We start from the raw sequence: 13,416 nt of genomic DNA, 5'->3' as shown, positions 1-13,416 counted from the left end.
AGTGTCTGCACATGAAAATTTGGCAGTGCCGTTCCGAAAAAGAAATAATATTAACTTGAGAAAGCCCTCAACAACAACTCTTGACAGAAATTTAGGGTTTAACAAGAAAGAAGTTGATGTATATTTTGCTAAATCAACTTATGTATCCACTGAATCCAGAGAAGTTTAACGAGAACGAATTTACTGCATTACATCATCCGAACATTCTATCTTAACTGATGACGCAGAAGAAACTTCAGAACAGGCTGTGCACCCTGAAAGCAGGCCTTTGTATGAAGAAATCATGAAAAGGACGAAGCCTACTTTCGCTGAAGCTGAATTAAACCTTCCTGAACCATCTGCAGAAAATTTTACCTATTCCCAGGACTGCAAAATAGCAAACGGAAAGGAAACTATAGTCGCTACAGACATTCGACAGTAATTACAGTAGCTCTAATGAAAACAGACCTCAAAGACACCAACACAAATGAAAAAAGAGAAAGCTGTAGTAAAAGAGTGACAAAGGGGGAAAAAGCGAATGAGAAGAAAACGAAAAAAAAGACAGCCTAAAGAAGAAAGCTACGCCAACGACTGAAACGTTTTCAGTCTGATGATGATGATCCTAACGAAAATGTCTGTGAAAATAACGAGTATGATGAGACAAATATTTTTGATGACAATGTTGAAAACTGCATTGTTTGAAATGGGTACATGCTAAATTTAATGATTTTGATAGTGCAGCAAGTTATATTTGTGATTTTTGCCAAACGTCTTAATCAAGCATAAGCTATAAAATGTGCTTTTATTCACGTTTTACACCTACACATATTATTAATCCTTCTTATTGTCGCATAAGAAAGAATGATAAATAAAAATTACAGTTTATAATACCTATTTTCAGATGTATGGCGTCATTACTGCAGAACTAATGTAATGGCGCCATTGTGCATACTTTTACGAGGTGTGGCTGGAAAAAAACCGGACTAGTACTGGTGCAACAATAAAAAGAATGCAATAAGGCTGAAAGTCGCGTGGCCTGTCACGTGACTCTCGCTCCGCCTACTGCTCGAGTTTCATCTGCCTCCTGCACTCAGTCTGCCCGTGGCGTCTGTTTTAAGTAGTTGACGTTTTGTCTGAGCGCCGGAAAATGTTGAGTGTATAGAAAGAACAGCGTGTTTACATCAAATTTTGTTTCAAACTAGGAAAATCTGCAAGTGAAACGTTTGTAATGTTACAACAAGTGTACGGCGATGATTGTTTATCGCGAACACAAGTGTTTGAGTGGTTTAAACGATTTAAAGATGGCCGCGAAGACACCAGTGATGACACTCGCACTGGCAGACCATTGTCAGCAAAAACTGATGCAAACATTGAAAAAATCGGTAAACCTGTTCGACAAGATCGCCGTTTAACAATCAGAGCAGTGTCTGAGTTAACAGGAGTTGACAAGGAAAGTGTTAGGCAGATTCTTCTTGAAAGTTTCAACATGAACAAAGTGTGTTCAAAAATGGTTCCAAAGTGTCTCACAATTGAACAGAAGGAACGCCGAAGAATGATTTGTTCTGACATCCTGGAAAACATTGAAAGTGATCCCACCTTCTTACAAAATGTTATTACTTGCGATGAATCGTGTTTTTTTACTTACGATCCCGAAACTAAACGCCAATCGATGCATTGGAAAACTCCTGGTTCTCCACGACAAAAAAAAGCACGAATGTCAAAATCGAAATTCAAGGCAATGATGATTGTTTTTTTTTTGACATCAAAGGGATTGTGCACATTGATTGGGTACCAGAGGGACAAACAGTGAATCAGCATTACTACATTAGCGTCCTGGCTACCCTACGTGAGCGAGTACGGAGAAAACGGAACGATTCGTGGAGAAAAAAGTCATGGATCCTTCACCAAGACAATGCCCCAGCTCACAGTGCGTTGTCAGTGAAGACGTTTTTGGCCAAACACAACATTCCCATCTTAGATCATCCACCCTACTCACCTGATTTGGCCCCCTGTGACTTTTTTCTTTTCCCTAAAGTCAAGTCAACTTTGAAAGGAACTAGATTTGAGACTGTTGAAGCAGTAAAAGAAAAAGCGACGGAAGTAATGTATGGACTTACCGAAAATGATCGGTAGCATTGCTATGAACAGTGGAAAATTCGTATGGAGCGGTGTAGAGACCGAGGAGGAGAGTACATTGAAGGAGATAACATGAAATTGTAAATAATTGTAAATAAATGTTTTTTCCAGCATCAGTCCGGTTTTTTTTTCTAGCCGCACCTCGTATAATATGTATGTTAACCACGAAACTTAAAAACATATAGGGCTGAAAAAATTATAATAAACTACGAGGGGAATTAAATAAATAATGCAACCCTTTTTTCTCTCTCCTAATTTTGTTTGAAAAAGTGCGTAATTTGTTGCGGAACATCGTGGAATATGTAAGTATGCAGGCTTTCGTGGCCGTTGTCACTGACGTTAAAATCTTCTGGGTTATTAGGCCGCGTCGTGTTTCTTCTAAAATGTTCGACGTTTCGACCCCTCTGCTGGGATCTTCCTCAGGATCTTTTGGTGTCCACTACTGCTAGAACACTCTAGTAGTACTGGACACCAAAAGATCCTGAGGAAGATCCCAGCAGAGGGGTCGAAACGTCGAACATTTTAGAAGAAACACGACGCGGCCTAACAACCCAGAAGATTTTAACTTCATCCTGGAATAATCTCGTTTCGGCCACTATAGTTGGCGGCGCTGTGTGTAGGGTTCAAAATGACAGAATACTACCACTGAGTTTCTTTTGGAGGAAAACCAGACCATCGCAGATATTCACAGGTAGTTGCAGAATGTCTACAGGGACCTGGAAATGAACAACAGCGGAGTGAGTTGTTGGACTAGGTGTCTGTCATTGTCCGAACAAGATGGCGCGAACCTGTTCCATTTCCAGCTTGCTGGCCGACCGCACAGAGCTGTGACTCCTGCACTGTCGTAACATGCTGACTCCCTCGTTCAAGGTGATAGACATATCACAACCAAACACCTCGCTACAGAAACGGACGTCTTCCTTGGTAGTGCGGACACACCCGTCCGTCAGTTTGGCTGCTCAAACGTGTGTGTCCCCTGGTTTCCTCGGCACCTGGTAGATCAAAAAAATGGTTCAAATGGCTCTGAGCAATATGGGACTTAACATCTGAGGTCATCAGTCCCCTAAAACTTAGAACTACTTAAACCTAACTAACCTTAGGACATCACACAAATCCATGCCCGAAGCAGAATTCGAACCTGCGACCGTAGCGGTCGCGCGGTTCTAGACTGAAGCGCCTAGAACCGCTCGGCCACAACGGCCGGCCCTGGTAGAACACCGTAAAGAGGAACGAAGGACCCTTTGTGCGGAACTCCTTGCACGCTACGAGGATGATCGTGAAAATTGTTTGACGAAATTTCGTCATAGACGATGAAACATGGAACTCTGATTAAGAACAAAACGGCAATCGGGTGGAGTGACGCCACGCCATCTCTATTTTGAAGGAAAAGCCATACCGTAGCCGACAAAGTCGTGGTGACGGTCTTATGGGAGGATATTATGTTGACAAATAGGGCTGTGTAGCCAAAAGAGTGAGGAATAATATAGTGTATTGGAACTCTGAATAAAACCAGAAGAAAAGTGTGTTGAATTAATTATAATTACTTGGTGTAGCTATAGTATTATTCTGTAACAAAAAGACATACTTGTAAGGAGGTATAAAATCAGTTTCCCTTAATGTAACGTCATTATCCCGGTCTCCTGTACTATGAAGTAAAACAAGTAGGATACGCCTTAACTGTTTGAAAAGCGTATACTGCTTATCACTGAGCCTTGGCGACTCAGTTCACCTTCCCTCTTGCGAGAACTTTTAGCTGGTGTATCACTTAGATTAATGAAAGGCAAACATACGTTTCTAGCATTTGTAGACTTAGAGAAAGCTTTTCACAATGTTGACTGGAATACTCTCTTTACTCTCTTTCAAATTCTGAAGGTGGAACGCGCGGGATAGTCGAGCCGTCTCAGGCGCCTTGTCACGGTCCCCGTCGGAGGTTCGAGTCCTCCCTCGGGCATGGATGTGTGTGTTGGGCTTAGCGTACGTTAGTTTAAGTTACGTTAAGTAGTGTTTAAGCTTAGGGACCGATGAACTCAACAGTTTGGTCACATAAGACCTTATCACAAATTTCCAAAAATTTCTGGAGGTGTCAGGGGTAAAATACAGGGAGCGACAGGGTATGTAGAATTTGTACAGAAGCCAGACGGCAGTTACAAGAGTCGAGGAGCATGAAAGGGAAGCAGTGGTTGGGAAAGGAGTGAGACAGGGTTGTAGCCTATCCCCGATGTTATTCAATCTGTATAGTGAGGAAGCAGTAAAGGAGACAAAAGAAAAATTCGGAGTAGGAAGTAAAATCCATGGAGAAGAAATAAAAACTTCGAGATTTTCCGATGACATTGTAACTCCGTCACTGGCAGCAAAGGACCTGGAAGAGCAGTTGAACGGAATGGACAGTATCTTGAAAGGAGAATATAAGATGAACATCAACTAAAGCAAAACGAGGATAATGGAATGTAGAATTAAATCAGATGATGCTGAGGGAAGTAGATTAGGAAATGAGACACTTAAATTAGTCGATGAGCTTTCCTATTTGGGGAGCCAAATAACTGACTATGGTCGAAGTAGAGAGGATATAAGATGTAAACTGGTAATGGCAAGGAAATCGTTTCTGAAGAAGAGAAATTTGTTGACATGGAGTATAGATTTAAGTGGCAGAATGTCTTTTCTGAAAGCATTTTTATGAGTGTAGCCATATATGGAAGTGAAACATGGACGATATATAGTTTAGACAAGCAGACAATAGAAGCTTTCGAAATGTGGTGCTACAGAAGAACAGCAAAAAGTTGTGCTGAATAGCACAAATAATATTGGGGAGGTGATAAATTCTAGTGAATGGGGAGTTATAACAAAGGGAGTCCCACAGGGTTCAATTTTAGGTCCTCTGCTGTTCCCTATTCATGTGAATGACCTTCCACTTAAAGTTCAGCAAGCAGAACTAGTATTTTTTGCAGATGTCACGTTATAATAAATCCCATTCCAGAAAAAGCAGCTGAAAATATTGTTAAGGATGTCTTTCAAAGAATTATTAAGTGGTTCTCAGAAAATGGACTCTCACTTGATTTTGAAAAAAGAAATCAATATATACAGTTCTGTACAACGAATAGAGTCATACCGACAATTGATGTAGCATGTGACCAGGGCTTAGTTAACAGGGCAGATTTCTCCAAATTTTTGCGTGTTCACATTGATGACAACTTGAACTGTGAGAAGCATATTACTGAGAGTCTCAAACTACTAAGTTCAGCTTCTTTCGCTCTCCGTATAATCGCTAGTCTTGGTAATAAACAGATCAGCCTCCTAACGTACTCTGCATATTTCCATTCAATAATGTCTTATGAAATAGTTTTCTGGGGTAACTCACCACTTAGACATAAAGAATTGATTGCACAAAAGAGAGCAGTGAGAATAATTAGTGGTGTTCACCCAAGGACGTCATGTAGGCCTATTTTCAAGGAGTTAGGTATTTTAACTGCACCATCAGAGTACATATATTCGCTAATGAAATTCGTTACAAATAATCCATCTCAATTCGCGAAGAACAGTGATGTTCATACGTACAACACTAGAGGGAAAAATGAACTTTCCTATCCGTTATTGAAGCTGTCAGTTGCTCAAAAAGTACATTATTCAGCAACAAAAATCTTTGATCATTTGCCGAACAACATAAAGTGTCTGGCAGGTAGCAGATAAAGTTTTAAATCTAGCTTAAAATCATTTCTTTTGGACAACTCCTTCTGCTCCGTGGACGAGTTTCTGTTTCTACTCCATGGACGAGTTTCTGTTTCAGAAATGGTGAAAAAAATAAAAAAATGTACCTCTAACTGTAGTTACATGCGTGGAACTAAAAATTTCAGTAATATAATATTAGCCCTATTCATGCGTGTATATATATCTTGTAATTTGACTTGTTCCACATCATATCGATAAAATAATCGAGAAAATGGTCTGCAGAACATGACATAACTAAAACTAAAACTAAAAACTAGAATGCTGAAGATTAGATGGGTACATCACGTAACTAATGAGCAGCTACTGAATAGAATTGGAGAGAAGAGGAATTTGTGGAACAATTTGACTAGAAGAATGGATCGGTTTGTAAGATACGTTCTGAGATATCAAGGGATCACCAGTTTAGTAGTGAAGAGAAGCGCGGAGGGTAAAAATCGTAGGGGGAGACCAAGGGATGAATAAACTAAGCAGATTCAGAAGGATGTAGGTTGCAGTACTTACTGGGGGATGAAGAAGCTTGCACAGGATAGTGTAGCATGGAGAGCGGCATGAAACCAGTCTCTGGACTTAAGGTCACAACAACAACAACAACAACATTAGCAGGGGGCACGGGCTGACCCCTTGTGCGGTTATCGCTGCCTCGGCTAGTCTTCAGAAGTGTCCTCTGGAGTTGCTTCTAGACAGAGGCCTCCGAAGAGCGCGGCGCAGATGGTTGACAGGTAGTTTTCGTGCAGTGCGGAGCTGGAGGCCGCAGCAGTCCTTGGAGCAGCGGACACGCAGTGTGGATCGGCACGACGACTTTTCCGGGTCGTCGTTCTCTCTTCTTCTCGAGGAGTAGGTAGAAATCAAACAAGCTGGTGGGCTCTCTGGAATCACCAGTATCCAGCCCTTTAAGCGTGTTGTGAGCTCCATCTAAAGCCCTTACAGAGCTGCTGGGAGAGTGTTTCGTGTCGGCGGCTTCTTGCCTCGTGGGTCTGGCTTACTTGTGGCCGTGTGCACGACTCTCGAGCTTTCCTCAGCGCGGCTTGCTATTTGTTTGCAGCAGCGGGTACTGGCTGTCCGTGAGCAAGCTGAGTATCTTATGTAATCTGACGTGCACTGTAAATGAAAATTTTGTTGTGAGCCAAGAGGCCTTTGAATAACTGGCTTCACACAAGAAATTTTCCCCTGTATCCTTGTTCTAAGTTTTATTGTAAATAGTTTCATGTAAACCTTTTGGATAACCCTGAAGGCTAACTGCTATCTTTGTTAATATCTATCTTTTACGGGTCTGCCTGATTTCTTGGACTTCGGTTGAAGACATTTATCTAGAACTGTTTTCATCTTTTTATTCGCTGGTTCATTTAGAATTGTTTAAAAAGGCCGGTACTGTTAAGATCTTATTTCTTGACTTTGTTTTAGGTTACTATTACTATAATTCACCGGCTATCTGATTCACCATTATGAAGGCCATCATGTCTGCAAAGGCAAATTAACTTCAATTTTCCTACCTGTTTAAGGAAAAAAATGAAACGATCCTATGGGATTGTTGGCCGGGGTGCCCCAACCGGGGAAGTTCGGCCGCCGAGCGCAAGTCGACGCCACATTGAGAGACTTGCGCGCCGGTGATGAGAATGAAATGATGATGACAACACAACACCCAGTCTACGAGAAAATCTCCAGCCGGGTCGGGATCGAACCCGGATGCGCTGCATGGGACGCAAGCACGTTACCACTCAGCTAAGCAGGCGAACTTTTCAAAGGAGACCTGTCGTTCCCAAAAACGTAATTTAACGGCTGTCTCATCTGTAATTTTGAACGCCTGTAATGGCATATGAACTTCAGTTTTTCTAAAAAATGGTTCAAATGGCTTTGAGCACTATGGTACATATATTATATGGTATATAATATTGTACATATAAAATGAGGTCAAGTCATGGTGTGACGTTGTTACCAAAATCCTGGAAAAGTTATAGATGGATTTATTTCAAATTTTTCCCATCTATACTCTAATAGACATTCAGGCAGACATTAGCTATATTTTTAAAATATAAATCTATATGTAATATATAAATGGGCAAACATTGTTATGAAAAATCTCGAAAAATTTTTGGATGACTTACTTGATTACATGATACTCTAACGAAAGTTCAGACAGATATAGGTTATTTTTTTTTTAATATGAAATTATATATATGGTAGATAAAGGGGAAACGTTACCATAGTTCCCGAAAAGTTGCTGACCGTTTTGCTTTGAACTTTTACACGATACTCTAACAGACATTCTGACGGACATGGCCTACATGTACAGGTTTTCTATCAAAATCGACTCCGAGAAAGAAAATTCTGTGCTTCGCTGTGTTGCGAAAATTTGCGGTTTTGTTTCCTGTCTCACACTGAGACGAGTAATTTCTCCCATGTATACTCTTTCTCAAATTGTTCAAATGGCTGTAAGAACTATGGGACTTAACATCTGAGGTCATCAGTGCTCTAGACGTAGAACTACGTAAACCTGACTAACCTAAGGACATCACACACATCCATGCCCGAGGCAGGACTCGAACCTGCGACCGTAGCAGCAGCGCGGTTCCGGACTGAAGCGCCTAGAACCGCTCGGCCACAACAGCCGGCTCCAATTTTTCTACATATTTTTCAATGGGGATATGTTGTTACCAAAACAATACGTATATAAAAATAAATGTTGTTGTCCAAGGGTAAATGATGTTAATTAAAGGGCCTATTCCTTCCATGTCATTTCCCTGATCCGGTTAATTCTCGATTCCAATCGCTGTGTCTTTTAGTAACTTGTTTATTACTGTAGTCGCCGGACTGTACACTTCGTTGGCGGAGTTCTCTAATTCGCAGCCGGTCTTCGACTGCCCGGCGAGCGGCCGGTCGACCGTGACCCCTGACGGGGCGGGCAGCAGCTGACGCCTCCTCTCGGCAAGAAGAGGCGGCCGGCACCGGCCGGGGGCGCTTGATGGACTGCGGTGCGACGCGACGCGACCTCCCCTCAGAGACTCCGCCCTGCTAATGGCTTCACCGACGAGCGATCTGCCGCCCCCCCCCCCCCCCCCCCCCGCGATGCTTCGTCCCCGAGATCCACCGCCTGCTATCCTCTCTTGTCCTGGCGCCACTAAAGTTGCTCCGCTTGCACCTTCCCTCTTACACTCTGTTGTTTCTCATTTGCATTTACGAAACCACGTTGTTGTAACACCGGAAGAAAAAAAAAAGGAAAGAGAGTCTTACGAAACAGAAAGTACTTGTTAGCAGGTTCTTTCTGTAAACGTATATTCAAACGCTGTTTTGAGTGATTTCAGCATCATTGGGCATAAATGTTAGGTATGGCCACCACACTTTTATCTCCATTTTTTGGTCATATTTGTCCTTATCTGTATTTCCCGTATGGACAGCCTGCCTCATTTTCTCGTAGTCCAGGTTAGTAAATCAATAAGTCTGTGCTCACGCAATCACATATTACTGGATTTCTACCTAAAAAATAAATTTCAATTGTAGCAAAGTTCAATGATCTGTAAAATCGCCAGATGCATTCTAAATATAGAGACAAGTCATAGTTTAAAATTTTTACCAAAAATCTCTAAAAATTCTTCACCGATTTACTTCAGACTTTTACATTATACTCTAATTAACACACACACACACACACACACACACACACACACACACACACACACACACACATATATATATATATATATATATATATATATATATATATATACAGGGTGGTCCCGAATTCATGGTACAAACTTTAATGGTAGGTGCAGGACATTGTAACAAGGATATATTGTATAGGAATGTATAGTCCCAGGTGACGCGGTGAGGCGTAAACAGGGGAAATAACGGCCGAAAGGAAAACGAAAGATTTTATTGAAATCGTTGTTGACAAGTGTCATGTTTACAGTAAGTGTTCAAAATTGCGTCCACCATGAGCGATACATGCTTGACAGCGTCGGTGCAGCGATTGGCGTACACGTTCAAAGATGCCTGGTATTTCACGCACACCTGCAGCAGCTACAGATATGCGAGCAACGAGATCCTCATCTGAGTCAACTGGAGTCTCATAAACAAGGCTCTTAAGATGTCCCCATAAAAAGTAATCGAGGCAAGAGAAATCAGGAGATCGGGGTGGCCAAGGGACTGGTCCACCACGCCCAATCCATCTAGCACCAAACGTGGCATTCAGGTAATTCCGTACAGCAGTGCTGAAGTGTGCTGGCGCTCCATCGTGCTGAAACCACATGCGGTTACGAATGGCGAGCGGAACATCTTGCAGCAGTTCTGGTAACACTTCTTGCAGAAAAATAAGATAGCTTTCGCCACAGAGTTGCGTGGGTAGTAAGTATGGCCCAATCAAAAAGTCGTTCACAATACCAGCCCACACATTAATACCGAAACGTTGTTGATACGCATGTGGACGCGTTGCATGTGGATTATCTGTTGCCCACACATGGGAATTGTGCGCATTAAAGACACCCTCGCGTGAAAATGTCGCTTCATCTGTAAATAGCACATGACCTACGAAATCCGGCTGCAACGCACATTGCTGCAACAACCACTGGCAGAAGTTCACGCGAAGAGGATAATCTGCCGGATTCAATGCTTGTACTTTTTGAAAATGGAAGGGGTGTAAGCGATTTTCATTTAACACTCTGCATACAGTCTGATGACTCACATGTACGTCACGCGCAACAGTTCTTGTGCTTGACTCGGGTCTATCAGCCACTATGTTCAAGATGCGTTTTTCCAGTCGTGGAGTGCGTACAGCTCTTAATCGACCAGCGTCATATCTGTTGACGTCGAACGTACCTGTTTCACAAAGTTGACGATGTAACCGTTGAAAAATTCTATGATCCGGCATTCGTCGATTAGGATACTCCGCGCGATACATTCGTAACGCAGCTCTGGCGTTACCATTTGCACGGCCGTACATGTAATGCATGTCTGCTTTTTCTGCATACGTAAAGTCACCCATCGTCTACGGCAGCACAATTGTGAATGGCGCTTGTCCCTACTGCGATACATCATGTTCATCTACTGCCCTCTACCGGCAGTGACACCAACCGATCACTCCATTTCTCTTTCCCCTGTTTACGCCTCACCGCGTCACCTGCGACTATACATTCCTATACAATAAATCCTTGTTACAATGTCCTGTACCTACCATTAAAGTTTGTACCATGAATTCGGGACCACCCTGTATATATATATACAGGGTGTCCACCCAAAATATCTCTGGAACAATAACAGCTATTGGAAAACGACTTTCACCGGTATCAATGTAGGGCTGGGGCCCATGAATGTACATATTTGGAAACATTCTAAAACTAAAGCATATGTGTTTTTTAACACAAACTTATGTTTCTTCAAATGGACCTCCTATATTTTTTCTTCAGCAATCCATAGCATGACAAAGCACATACACAATGGCGTTGAGTGCATCGTAATATTCCCATTACATCCCGAGATATTGAGACGCGAAGTTGACGCTTGAAACACCCGACATGCGCTGCTAGCGCAATGTCCTGAGGCTCAGGCGTGAACCCCATGCTGCCCGTAATCGCGATGTGATTGACATGTGTAACCACACCTCCATACTTATCAAGAGGTCCGAAACTAATAATACGGTCTGCTGCGATTACGGGCAGCATGGGGTTCACGCCTGAGCCTCAGGACGTGCGCTAGCAGCGCATGTCGGGTGTTTCAAGCGTCAACTTCGCGTCTTAATATCTCGGGATGTAGTGGGAATATTGCGATGCAATCAACGCCATTGTGTATGTGCTTTGTCATGCTATGGATATCTGAAGAAAAAATATAGGAGGTCCATTTAAAGAAACATAAGTTTGTGTTAAAAAACACATATGCTTTAGTTTTAGAATGTTTCCAAATATGTACATTCATGGGCCCCAGCCCTACATTGATACCGGTGAAAGTCGTTTTCCAATAGCTGTTATTGTTCCAGAGATATTTTGGGTGGACGAGATAGCTGGGACACCCTGTATATACACGGCAGAGGTTTATAGTAAAATTTCGGAAAGTTCTTGATCGATTTACTTGACATTTTTGATCACTAATCAACCTTCGGACACACCCAGGCTACAATTTTTTTAAACCTATACGATTCATAATTATACATATAAAATGAGGTCAAGTCATGGTTCGACGTTGTTACCAAAAAACTCGAAAAGCTCTAGACCGATTTATTTCAGATTTTTACACGATACTCCAATAAACATTCAGTCACACTTAAGCTATATATTTTTCAGATATAATTATAATATACAAATGGACAAACATTGTTATAAAAAATCTCGAAAAGTCTTGCATGACTTACTTGAAATTTTTACATGATACTCTATTGAAAGTTCACACGGGCATATGTTATATTTTTTAAATATGTAATTATATATGTGATATATAAAGGGGAAACGTTACCATAATTCTCGAAAAGCTCTTAACCGATTTGCTTTGAACTTTTGCACGATGCTCTAATAGACGTTCTGATGGACATGGCCTTCATACTATTTACACAATAATGTACAGATTTTCTATCAATATCGACTCCGAGAAAGAAAATTCTATGCAACGCTGTGTTTTGAAAATTTCCGGTTTTTTTTCTGTCTCACACTAAGATAAATTGTTTCTTCCACGTATATTCTTTCTCATTAAACATAATTTTAAAAATCTTTATATACAACAATGAGTAATTTTGTTTTCTTCCATGCTGTCGGTTTTCACAGGAAACAGAAAAGTTGTGTATATGGCTAACCGACTTTTGGTTGGAATAGTACTATGTAATTCAAACTTGAAATAACCTTAAATGAGGCTCAGGGTCAGAGAGAGAAGACAAGAGGAGATAGACAGAGAGGGGGGGAGAAGGAAATGTTCAGTGATATTGTTTGGTAAAGTGTTTAATAAGTCTGAATAAGACTAGAAGCTCCACATGTACAAAATTGAAAGCAGTATCGCGGTGATCATAGAAACTATCGTTTCTGAAGGTTTTGCTTTGCCATTTAGCATAATGCTGAATCAGAATGGAATCAGCAATATAGAGTGTGTTCCGCACGAGCGAGCCACAAGGAACAGTCCAGAGATGGCAAAGAAAGTGCCTCACAAGACCCTGGGCTCCAGGAGCGCAGCTGCAGAGGCAGAAGGGACTAGACCTGGCGGTTAGCAGTATTTCGCCTGGAGATCAGGACGGTAATGTACATGTGAACAGCCAGGGGAGTTGCATAGAGATATCGGTCTACTGTTACTCAGGAATGGCATTCTTTAAGATAAGAACGTTGTCAAAAAGTAGTTGTTCCTCTTACAAGGGGAGGCCGCCAATTGCGAAATTCAGATTCGATTCATACTGCGCATAGTAAAAGCTCATGGCCAGAGGTGTAATGTGGCAAAGCACCAAGATGCACTTCTCAGCCGTTGTCGAGAAAATCGACAGTTAAAAGAAACCGTTGCGGTGAAATACTCTCTACGATTAATAGTTTTCTACAGCGTCGTGGCACAGCGGTAAGCGCTCGGGTTCGTAATCCGAAGGTCGCCGGATCGAATCTCGCGCCATGCAATTTCTTTTATTAT

The sequence above is a fragment of the Schistocerca nitens genome, chromosome 7, assembly GCF_023898315.1.
Source record: "Schistocerca nitens isolate TAMUIC-IGC-003100 chromosome 7, iqSchNite1.1, whole genome shotgun sequence".
In the NCBI taxonomy this organism is placed as follows: domain Eukaryota; kingdom Metazoa; phylum Arthropoda; class Insecta; order Orthoptera; family Acrididae; genus Schistocerca; species Schistocerca nitens.
The sequence above is the reverse complement of the archived record's forward strand: the minus strand, read 5'-3'. Positions refer to the sequence as shown.